Source organism: Anticarsia gemmatalis, chromosome 23, assembly GCF_050436995.1.
Source record: "Anticarsia gemmatalis isolate Benzon Research Colony breed Stoneville strain chromosome 23, ilAntGemm2 primary, whole genome shotgun sequence".
NCBI lineage: Eukaryota > Metazoa > Arthropoda > Insecta > Lepidoptera > Erebidae > Anticarsia > Anticarsia gemmatalis.
Window position 1 is genome coordinate 3,854,896 of NC_134767.1, and position 12,296 is coordinate 3,867,191.

A 12,296-nucleotide genomic window follows, 5' to 3' on the forward strand; every position below is an offset into this window, starting at 1 on the left:
ATAAAATTGATTGGTGAGTAAAACAAAAAACCAGCCATTGAAATTAGGGCTATATCATAATAATTGAAATGTGGAATAAAGGTAAAACACGCGCGGCTATAGTCTGGGCTGCCAGTCTCAATTTGGAGTGTAAAAAAGTTTGCATCACCGGTTCAACTTTCATTAACAATGAGCTGAAATGAATTAAAAATCCTCACGCATAATGACCCATTTAAAGGGCAATGCACTTTAAAAATCTCCACAATAGACTCTCTTTAAACTAAAGGGGTGCTTTAAAAAATCTTTTTCTTGAACCAAAACAGGTTTTGGAACAACATTTGTTATGGATAATCTCGTAAGAATCGTGAGTCCCAGCTAATGGATATGTGGAGCTTTTGTATTGCTTGGGAGATGTTGATGAGAGATCACTTTTTATAAGACAGTTCTGTTGTGATGTTTAAAATACAACCCGAGCTAAAAACAACAGGGATTGTAAGTCAATACTAACTTTATTATGCGGTAGAAGTGTAAACTTGTACAAATAATACTATGACATTCACTCGTACAAAAATGGTTGCTGGTAAACGTTAAGAGCAATGAAAATTAAGTAATATTCAAACAGAATCAAAATTAGGTCCCTCTCAAACTTAGAACATAATATACCTATATCAAATTAAAATCGAATTCGGGGTTAAAATCCGGCCTGGGAACATGAAAATGATAAACAAAACCATCTGCTGGTGAATCGTTTACACATTTAAAGATAAAAAGATCCGAAGGACATGCACCAATAACTTGGCCCCTTGTCCGATGCAAGCCCCGAAGCCCAAAACTCCCCCTGTTTTTTGAATCGTGGGAATGTTACCTGTAAAATGGGGTGTACATACCCTTACATTAATTATAAGTGCAATAAATTACAATCAGTATTTTGATTCCATTCACGCGTGATTAGGTAATTCGATGCAGGTATTAAAAAGTGAATAAATCAAACTATAGTCGATTGAATATAATTTGAATTATGGATCTGGAGTAGTATACATAAATCGTATACCAAAGTTAACGCGTAAGACACGTAGGTATTATATTACGACTTTGAAAACAAGTAAGAGTACACGCAGACTCAAGACCGCTCTAAATCTTAAACAAGATAATAGTCACAATTTGAAAGGACAAAGGTCAACAAAACCATTTAATGACGACGTCTAGATACTATCAATAGACTTGAATACAAAAAAAACTTGTACAAAACCAGAATTAGTCCAAGTATCTCAATATATTCTGGTTCCCACATGGTTACATCTTCGCAAATCATCAGAGCATGTCATGACCATGACTCATGAACAATATGGCGTTCACGCTTGTTGATGGCTAAACGATACCATTAGTAATTAATGAGGGCTGTATAAATAAATGAGCAACTGTTTATATGGTCAAGTGAGCAGATCTTAATTAAATGCGTTGTGAAACAAATCTGAGGCCATGTAGGGTCCTTGGCTATTCCTTTCAATAAACCAGTCTTTGTGTTACCGACGTGTATAGTACAGCTTTTATTTATCCATGTTTTAAATACGAAAGGATGATTTTGTTTTTAGATAAACATAACGAAGTGCTTTTTGCATGCAAGCACTTTGCTTGTGATCAACAGGTTCGAAAGCCTAACTAAAGTCCAAAAAAAGAACTTGAGATAATTGAAGATAAATATTTTAAAAACTCAAAGACAAAAAACCGCACACTCGTGCTTGAGTTTCGGGCGGAACCTGAACTGAAGAACCAGTTCTGCCGTTTCGCAAATCATTTACAAAATCATCAAAATTGGTTCACATGTTTTTAAGAGAGATGCTAACTAACACGCCTTAAACGTAGAAACTTCATTCCGTTGTTGTAAAAACGATAAAGAAATGGCTACTAAAGAAATAACCCGACGAGAAACCGGTCCAAAAAATTTAACTCACAAATGATATCAGAGCTTTAAATTTAAACTTATATAACAAACGGCAGAAGATCCATAAAATCGATTTGATCGACATATGGTAGACGGAAACAACAGAATTGATAACTATTTAAAAACCCTCATGCATGATAATGGGAACTTACAAATACTTTCCATAAAACAGTGAAATTATCTAAAACATAGGGGCCCTTGAGAATATATTTTCCCTTGAACTTAAAACCCGCATTTTGCAGTACAATGTTTTACTGCTCTATTTTATATTCGTGGTTTAGACAAGGGTGTATAGAGGTGCAGTTGTGTTATTCAAGAGTTCAGAAACAAAAGGAAACTAAGTATGCATTTAATTAAATAACGTTGCAATGATTCATTTTTGTGTATTCGAAATAGTGTTTAGGTTGGGTAAAATATCTCGGCTTACCATAAAATAATTACAGATATACTACATAGTAAATAATTCAACAGAATTAACGTTTTATTAATAAAATTACAACATGCACTTTGTAATGGTTTCCTGTAAAATGCCGATAACCCATTACAATAACTATAACATCCTACACATAATAATGTTGATAAATAGAATAGAATAGAATAGAATAGAATATTATTTATTACAAGTAACAATGACTCATTTTTTTTTTTAGTAAAACTTAATATCTATATTAGTACATACCATAATTAAAGTACATGGCTGGCTCACTGTCGCTTCATTCCATGTGAAATGGCACTACAATGAACCAGGTAAGGACAGTCCATCCTTTTTGCAATCATGCTTAGAATGCTGTTGGAGCTGGTCCGCACCCTGCGCATCAGAGACTCGCATCTTCTACGCATCGTTGCAAAGAAACAATGAACCTGCGCATCCGCAAACATCCCTGATGCGCTACAGAAGCGAGGCAGCCCCATCAGAACCCTAAACGCGTTGTTGAACTGAACACGGAGAGCGCTGTACGCCCTTTGAGTATATCTAGCCCATAGGCTGCACGTGTAAAAGGTTGTACAGTAAGCGCGGAAAAGCGTGATCTTAACTTCTAGCGAACAGCGTGCGAACCTACGAGCCAGCATATTCGCTCTGACCGACAGCGCCCTCCGCTCCCGCTCGATGTCAGAATCGTCTTTAAGATCAGGGGTCAATATATGACCTAGATATTTAAACATACGTACTCTCTGTAATAGCATCCCGTTAAGGGTTACAGGCGGTACCACATTCGGACTTTTACCTCCAGACTCAAAAACCATTAACTCTGACTTCTTACAATTATAGGTCAATCCATGTGACTTCGCGTATTCCTCACATTTCTTAATAAGTTTTCGTAAACCACAGACAGACGCACTAAGCAGCACCATGTCATCTGCATAACTAATATTGTTGAGGCAGACATCATCAATATAACAGCCGACCCTAGTGCTACTGAGCTCGTCAATCAGCTCATTCACGTATAGGTTGAAGAGCGTAGGCGAGCTCAATCCTCCCTGCCTTACCCCGCACTCCAACCCATACGGATGAGACAAGGCTCCAGCCCACCGTACATGATTGATCTGATTTCTATACCAGAACTTAAAGGTGTTAATTAGCTCTTTAGGTAACTTAGATTCCTCTAATTTTCTCCATAACCTGTCATAGGAAACCAGATCAAAAGCCCTTGATAGGTCGAGGAAGCAAGCATAAATAGGCGTACCGCGCTGTGTGTAGTACGTGACAGCCTGCTTAAGACACAACACTGCACTCTCCGTTGACAGGCCAGGTCTAAACCCGAACTGGTTGTCATGTAGTTTTACTGACTTGTTCAGTTGTGTATTAAGCATGCCGTCAAACACTTTCGACACTACCGTAGCCAGTGATATGGGCCTATAGTTACCCGGGTCCGAGAGGTCACCCGTCTTATTTTTAGTTATGGGTACAACTACCGTTCGTATCATCTCTGCCGGCAGGTAACTATGGCTCACACAGAAGCTGTACAACATGGCGAGAACTCTTGGTAAGTGCGGGCCAGCGTATCGGAGGTGCTCGATGCTGAGTCCATCATGACCTGGAGATTTGCCTTTAGTCATGCGATTAATAGTGAGAGCAACATCTTTTGCATTAAATTTGATCCCCAACTCTTTACCGGTCTCAACATCGATCACCAACGTTGATTGTCCTAGAGGGGATTTTACAATAAAGAGATCCCTAAATATATTGGCGATCTCTCCTGGTTCAGACACGCCGCTGACGCTCACCGGGAGTCCCGGTTTCGTTTGCATTTTATTGGTGTGCTTCCAGAAATTACGAAAATCATTTGAGGAATGATATGAGGCCAGAATGTCCATTTTGATTTGATCCTCATGATCCTGACACCATTTAAGTCTGGATTTAAAGACCTTCCTGGTCTCACTCATTTCCTCATACGCACGCCCGTCAGTAGGTTTACCACTCCATGTCCATAGAAAAAATTTTTCCTTCGCCAACCTATGCGCCTCAGCAACGTGTCTGTTCCAGCCTACAACCACCCTCCTAGAACGCTTATTGCCACTTCCTCGACCCATCATAGCTGAACTTTTTATTGCATGTACGACGTCCGAGTATAATTTGTCAATAACAATTTTGTGACCATCATCGCAACACATTCTATCACAACAGGCCTCAAGTTCTCGTGGGAAGTCGATAAGTCTCAATTTGTCGTGACATTCTTTTTGATAACATTCTATCTGTTTTTGACTTCTCTCCCCCCACACAACCTTACTTGCGTTAGCGCCTGGTATACATATCTTAGGCATAATAGACTCAAGATTACATTCCACTACCAACGGAAAGTGGTCAGACCACAATACGTTATATAAAATATATACATTTGTTATAGACTTGACAGCTGATTCAGTTACCAAACAGTGGTCTAGCCATCTTTTTGACCCGTACACCTCACTTATAAAAGTGTAAGCGTTCGTTGATACGCCTAAGATGTCCGTATCAATACACGACCATTTCTCTTCACTACAAAACGCAACAAGTTCTCTAAAGAATGGTTCAGATGGGTGTGCATTATAATCTCCTAACATGTACACATCATTTATACTGTTATAGTCAATAATGGCACTCACCGAGCTTAGCGTGTCCGTAAAGTCCACCAAATTTGACACAGAATCCGTAGGCATATAGACACTTAACACTAAACAACATTTTTTTTTCATCACTATTTTTATTGCACATATACGTGGGTTACCGCACTGAATTACAACGACGTTATGAAAAACCTGTCTTCTCCACAGCAGTGCCACTCCACCATACGGTCTACCTCGTATCATACCCTCTGAGATGTCCATAGCCGATACTCCCGTACAGCTAAACTCGTCACTTATAGTATTTAGAAACGATATTTCTTCAGGCTGAAGCCATGTTTCTTGTAGTGCAATTATGTCGTATTTATTACATAACTCACGTATACTTTGTATAGAACGCTTGACACCCTTACAATTAAAACTCACAAATTTGTAACTTTTGTCGGAACTAGACATTATTTGTGTTTTGTAGGCCGTTGTTTGTTTCAACAGACGTAATATGTCTTCTCTTGTAATTAAAAAAGCGTCGAAATATAATTCCCTGTGGCCACAAATTGGAGTCCAAGAAAATGTTCAGCTTACTTTGAGACACAAAGAATTTGTACGCCTTGTATTCACATTCCCTCTTAATTATGATCTTCTCAAGACTAACTTTTTCGCCAGTTTTTTTGCGTATATAACTGGTAATATCTGATTCCAATGTGTCTTTGTGGATATTCGTGATGAAAATGGGTGTTTTTCGGTCTGCCGACCTGAACTTATCGTCAGATTCCATTACAGAACTACCACATAGTCCTTTAAATCTTTCTTTTCTCGCCTGGCTTCTATTCTTTAACAGTGTAAAACCATCATTCACCTTCGCCTTCGCCGCCGCTACACTTGCATACGACTGCAACGCGTGACTCATCGTTACACTCAGCTGTTCGCTCGACGCACTCGCTGCCGCCGATAACGGTACCGATGACGCATCGGCCCGGCCTGTTTCATTCGAAACACAACGGCTCGCTGTTGTTTGCGTATGATTTTCGAAAGTACCCTCATCAACATTCATAGAAATATTTGAACTCTGATTTTGTGGTTCTGCTATGAATGCGAATTTAGAGCCAACCTCTAATTCTTCACCTCTACAGCAATCCTTCACGTGATCACTTTCTGCCTGTCCTTTTGTGTTTACATTCGTATTTGTAGTTGACAGCGATAAATACTTAAGCTCAAGCTCCTCCTTAAAACTTTGTAACTCATTTTGCGTCACATACGAGGATTTGACGTTATTAATTTCGGTCTGCACTAAAATTATGTCCTTCAGAAGCTTTGAGACATCCAAGTGATCGAAGGTGATGGGTGGCAGTTTTTCAAGATCACGGGCTACAAACACCGGAAGCACATCCGGATCGGTGGTCTTGAAAATCGCTATGATGTCGTATAACACCCGATTCTCTTTACCTTTCCCTTTACGAGCAGTACTACGCACCTCAGACGATAGCGATTCAATCAGTAACGACTTTGACTTTTGAATTTGTTCGCTTGAAAAAGTCGAAGCACATATTTGTACCAAGCTAGCCTCATCGGCGATTGACACTTTGTTTTGTACATAAGCTAAAAGCTCATCTATAACGATGTTACACGATATACACTTCACTGTACTAGTCATTTTGTTTATTGCGCACTGGCCGCGCAGCAACCGATAACACAAGCGAAGGCAACGACTACGCTCACTCAGGGTAATATCAAAACTACGTAATCAAATTACTTGAGATGTCTTGAATAATGTAAGAATATTCTGAATAAAATGTTGTAAGATTTTCAGATTATCAAAACAGTCGGTCTGTTGTTTGTTGTTTGATTCAAAGAAATTGACGTAATGCATATTATGACCCTTTGCTTGCTGCCATCATTCCTCGCACAAGCTACCAAGAAATAGTCTGACGCACCGTGAGGGTAGCAAAAACCTCATTTGAATAAACTCACGATGTAAAACATCTTCGGTGCATAAGTAATTTCGAACGCACCCGGCTTAAGGCATAGCACGCGCCGACGCGGGCGCAGCTTATCGAAACACCTACGCATCACCGGCATAAATCGACTCATTCATCCGCTATACAATCGCTGTTTTTGCTGAACACACCATTGTCCGACTGACAAGTCTAAATCTTTTTTCCGATTTCTTGCGCAATTTTAATACAGAAACTTAACATTATTATTACTTTAGTAAAAAAAAACTGAATTAGGCCATGGGATACTCTTACAAAATACAATAGTATTGATTGAACAAGAAGATCCAGATGGAAATTTGTATTTCAAGATTTAGCGAGTCGTAAAAATTAGGGGACTGACAATTCTGATCTCGTTCCGGAACTCGGGAAGTTATACGTAAACTTTAAAGGGACCTTGATGAACTTTGACACAAATACAAGACCGACCCATGTTACGTATTCATGGTGAAAAAAAAACTGTACCTACTCCGTCAACCATTGCGAATCTGTCTCGTCAGTAACAAAGAAAAGGCTCGTACAAACTTTTGTTAAGACGGTCCCAAAAAATTATTAGGGGCTCCCTCAATTTCTTAGCTCCCCTTTTTAAAAATAAGTGTATACAATATTTCTTCTGACATCAAACCAGCTGGTCTATTGAATGTTTAAAAAAAATAAGCCTGTCTCCACGTGGTCGGAAATTCGACTGGTTTCACTCAAGATATTATTAAAACGCTTCAATGGTGACTCAAAACTCATTTTGTCACGACTACGGTAATAAATTATTCATTATAAGAGTTCCTTGTAGCAATTTATTGGTGTGTTATTACGTGAAAAAACTACTTCTTAAAATGTCAACTAGGCAAGCGATGATAAAAAGTTGACTGTCATGTTTAATAAACTCATAAAGAATACGCATTGTGGTGTGTTAGTACATTAGGTGCAGTTGCAATCGTGTGAAAGTCAAGTCCTACACTCACCCCAATTACTTCGGTATTCATAGAAAAGCCACGTTCGATAAGGCCGGGACTACTCTGCTTATCGATGTTTTATCGATAAAGTTCAAAAGCCATCTAAGTTTATCAAATGTTTTAAGAAATACAAGAGATTTGAATGAAATATATGTTATACGTAACTGACGTCTGGTGTAGTTTGAGTTATACAGATGATTATTTCTATGTAGTATACTTAGCGTGAGATCATCATAAAGCAAGCTGAAATCGTACTAATACACAACAAAACCCGGTCAGTCTTTTGTACACAACTGTCTTAATTAATAACAATAGAGCAAGTAATAAAAACCGTAAAATTGCAGTCATAATAAAATAACTTTACACCACTATTTACGAACATAACAAAACATAAAAATACCAGAAGTAAATATCAAAGCATTAAAATAACAGAAATGTATGACTCGCGCGCAAAGATCAAAAGTACAGTCGAACATTTTATCGATAACTAGGAACATCACTTATTCGCACCTTGCCTGCCATCTGCCGCGATGCACGTGAAGCAATTAAGGCCATCGGCTCACTTCGGGGGTGGCACCCTCTTTGCAGTGGTCGTTTACCTCAGTACAGAGGGGTTGAACATGGTCAATGCACCATTTATTGTTTGATGTTTAGACTCCCACGGCAGACAAAGAAAGCTTGTCATGGCGTTTTGAAGAGGGATGAAATGTGCATGCACGCTTATGGAAATGTCACCGTACTTTACAGACGTATACAGAGCTTGTACCTATAGGCTGAAAAATATTATTTAACTTCAGGCAAACGTTGACTAAAAACACTTATTTCTAAGCAAATTGCAATGTGTTGAAAGAAACTGTTGACCCCGACATTGCATACAACATTTGGATAGATCGACCGTAGCTTTGAGATAGAGGTTTTTATTAAATTCTACATGTGTCGTATAATGTTATGTAAATTTCATCCAATTACTTGCCAGTCTGTTATTATGTTAATTTCTACTTATTGCCAACATTAATTTAAGATAAAATCTTTTAATTTTCTGAGGCCGCCATCATAATCGTCATCCGTTTTCCACCCTACTTCATGAATGTTTCAGAAGGAAATTGATAGAAATGAAATGAATATCATTTTTATTCAAAATATTATGCTCATTCAATTTTCAAAACTTAACATCCTTAAGCTATGCCAGCTTGAAGACACGATTACGTCAGAAAATGTAAGGGACTATGTTTGTGTCGTGACCCAGTAAATCCTGTACCGAGGTCTCATGGCCATCGAGAGGCCCTGGGCGAGGAGGTTCAACAAATATTGTCGATAAGAGAAACTCAAAGATACAATATTATTATGATGAATTTTTATATTAATCTCAGTTATATATTATTATGACGAAATGTTCGAAGTAGGTAAATTGTAGCCAGTTGCGTTTTTTAGTATCTGTCTACTATAATAAGGGACACGTGTTCAAAGGAAACACTAGTTTTGGTACTTGCGTACCAAAATCAACGTTTCTTCAGCGAACACACCAAGGTCACTAGGGTGCTCAAAGCTTTGAATGAAACCGCCTATGACTTCATTCAGAACATGTCACGGCAACTAGTTACTCTTGCCCGCCCACTATAAACTGTAGGCATCTCGCAAACAGTACGTGAGACCTTGTCCGTACGTCAAGGCCTCCGAAAGCACGCAGGATAATCCGGGCGATTTGTTAGTCAAGTCGTTTCGAATTTAAATATTCAAATGTGCCATGTAAATGATTGCTTCCTTCTCTATTATATGGTGGACGGTACTGTAATGTGCCGCAATTTCCTTAGATAATACTAAAGCAAATGTTACAGCTGATTAAAACTGGTTGTAACAAAAAATGTCCTTGGTCGTTTTAAAATCGTTTAGATAATCTATACTAATATTATAAAGCTGAAGAGTTTGTTTGTTTGTTTGCTTGAACGCGCTAATCTCGGGAACTACTGGTCCGATTTGAAAAATTCTTTCAGTGTTAGATAGCCCATTGATTGAGGAAGGCTATAGGCTATATATCATCACGCTACGACCAATAGGAGCAGAGTATCAGTGAAAAATGTTACAAAAACATGGAAAATTATGATTCTCTTATGCGACGCAAGCGAAGTTGCGCGGGTCAGCTAGTATCTTTCTAAGAGGAACTAGTAATTTCCATGTTAATACGTAGTTGTTTGTTTTCTAAAAAATGGTACAGATCTAATCGAATACAAAACATTTTTGACATGATTCTTCAAACATAAAGAGCACAAACTTTTCTTGCAACCCATTTAAAGTTAATTTTTAGGAAATGTTCGGTGTCTTCTCAAGCTAAGATAGCTTTGACAGCTTAAGTTACTTTTTGTTTAATCCCTAATTGGGTTCCAAAGAAGTCTCGGGCCTCTAGGCAAACAGCCTCGAAGTTTTCGCGAGGTCAATAGGTTCAAGGAAACTATGTTTAAAACAAGCTCTCGCTTCCTCTTAGTGACCGGCTTACCGCACATACACCTCGCTATAATCCTTTGTAATCAAGGCCTCTCTACTAGTACATAAACGGATGTTCATTATTATCCTGTGCTTCCGAATATAATTTAAAGCAGAAGCTTATATAAAGTCCCTCAAAATTATTGGAACTATTGTTCGCCGTCATATAGACACCAAAAAGAAGACTTATAAAGATGACTAATAATACTAGTAAATAATAATGCTTTACACAAAATTTGGTTTTTATTAAAAATCGATAAAATACGACTGGCGGTATAAAAGAAAACATTAATCAATAAAGAATTGTTTTAAGCTGCCATAAAGATATAAGTGACACGTATCGATTCAAGATTTTCTGGTTTATTTAACAACGTCACGTAAAAGACATGTTCATTACATTAACAATAACTCGAGCCATTTATAAAATTGTTATTCGCAACGGAGGTTAATAAAAATATTACGAAAACGAGTTTCCAATTTTCGTAGATTTTTGTTAATTGGTGAGAACGGAGATTGCGTAATGGGAAATGGATATTTATAAACCGAGATAATCTTTAAACACACGTGTATGAATAATGTAAAGGCCAGAAAACTTAAAAAAAGAACCGACTAAAGCTCGTCTAGATTGTTTCCCCGATCCATAGAATAATGAGATGAATAGTCATGAATTCTACATTAATTTATTAAGACTCTAGCAGCTAGAGTCTAGCTGTATAGCAAACAGGTATTAATTTCACATTTCAAGTCTACTTCGGTATCAGAAGGTAGTAAAACAGGCACTGATTACCAAAGCAAGTCTTTGAGAGAGAATAACAATAATATGCAGTGCTAAGAGAATGTTTTTTACACATTACCCTCGTCATTCCGAGAAGAGATAGTTAAAGGTGTGCTATTGTACACCCACTGGTTCCAGTGACGGTATTAAATCTCAATGAGGTGTCCTGACACCCACATGTGACGAAGAATTCCATTCTCGACTATTTGATTTGACATTCTGCCTTTTATTTTCGCCGTCTTACAGCATCCGGGATAAAATTTAAATATTCCTTTAAGATTTTACCGGATGTTTTCATTGACATTGCGAAAAAAGCTGTTCAAATGGTAATTCGTAGTAGGTACCTACCTACATATGCATATTATTTGAAACTTTAAAAGCTTCATTTTCATTGTTTTTTTCGCGACAATTTCTTCCTTTACTCAATTGTTACTTGTTTAATGTATTTCATGCAGTAAAGTGTAGTTATTGATTTGGCAAAACAAAAGTAGAAAGATACACCATAAGAGAAAATCGACGACCTATGGGACAAAAAACCTCAGTACTCTTAAAGCTAAGATTCCCACATAAATCCTCAATTCTCAATAGCACTTCACATGCTACCAAATATGGCTTTCATGATTTACAACAGCCAACTCTCAGCTATGTTAGCGAAAGCTATTAATACGTTGAAATGTGCCCGATGAAATATCTAGAAATAGCTTTTAAACAATAAAAGCTGTTTAAAGAGTTAAAGCATATCGAATGACCTAGGCAATGGCCTATGGAATATGTGGCCTTGTGAATAGGCTTTGTAGACAAGGGCCATGCGTTCCTAGCACCTGATTGTTATATTTGTATGAACTAATTCGATACGAATAGGTTTATTGTTAAAGCCTTTATTTAAGTACCCTAGGTAAGAACTTGAGGCTTAAAGGCTATCCGACGGATAAAGGGGTAGATAAAATGTACACAAAGCGACTATATAGGTACCTACTTATCCTCATGATAAGTTATAATAGTTACAGTATTCTTCAGAAAAGTTTTTTTAAGAAAGATAGGTACCATTTCGAGAGTAGATATGAGTTCTGGCTACACGTTCTGGCTACACTTTCCGTCTACCCCCGCTGAAATAAAGCGCGATAAGTAAAACAAGTTAT

The 12,296-nt window shown here is 37.8% G+C and overlaps 1 protein-coding gene across 5 annotated transcripts in view; it reads right to left on the reverse strand.

Moving 5' to 3' along the window:
* The window catches only part of LOC142983051 (myb protein-like), a 55,671-nt gene that overhangs the window by 34,107 nt on the left and 9,268 nt on the right, over positions 1 to 12,296 (reverse strand). The window lies entirely within an intron of this gene.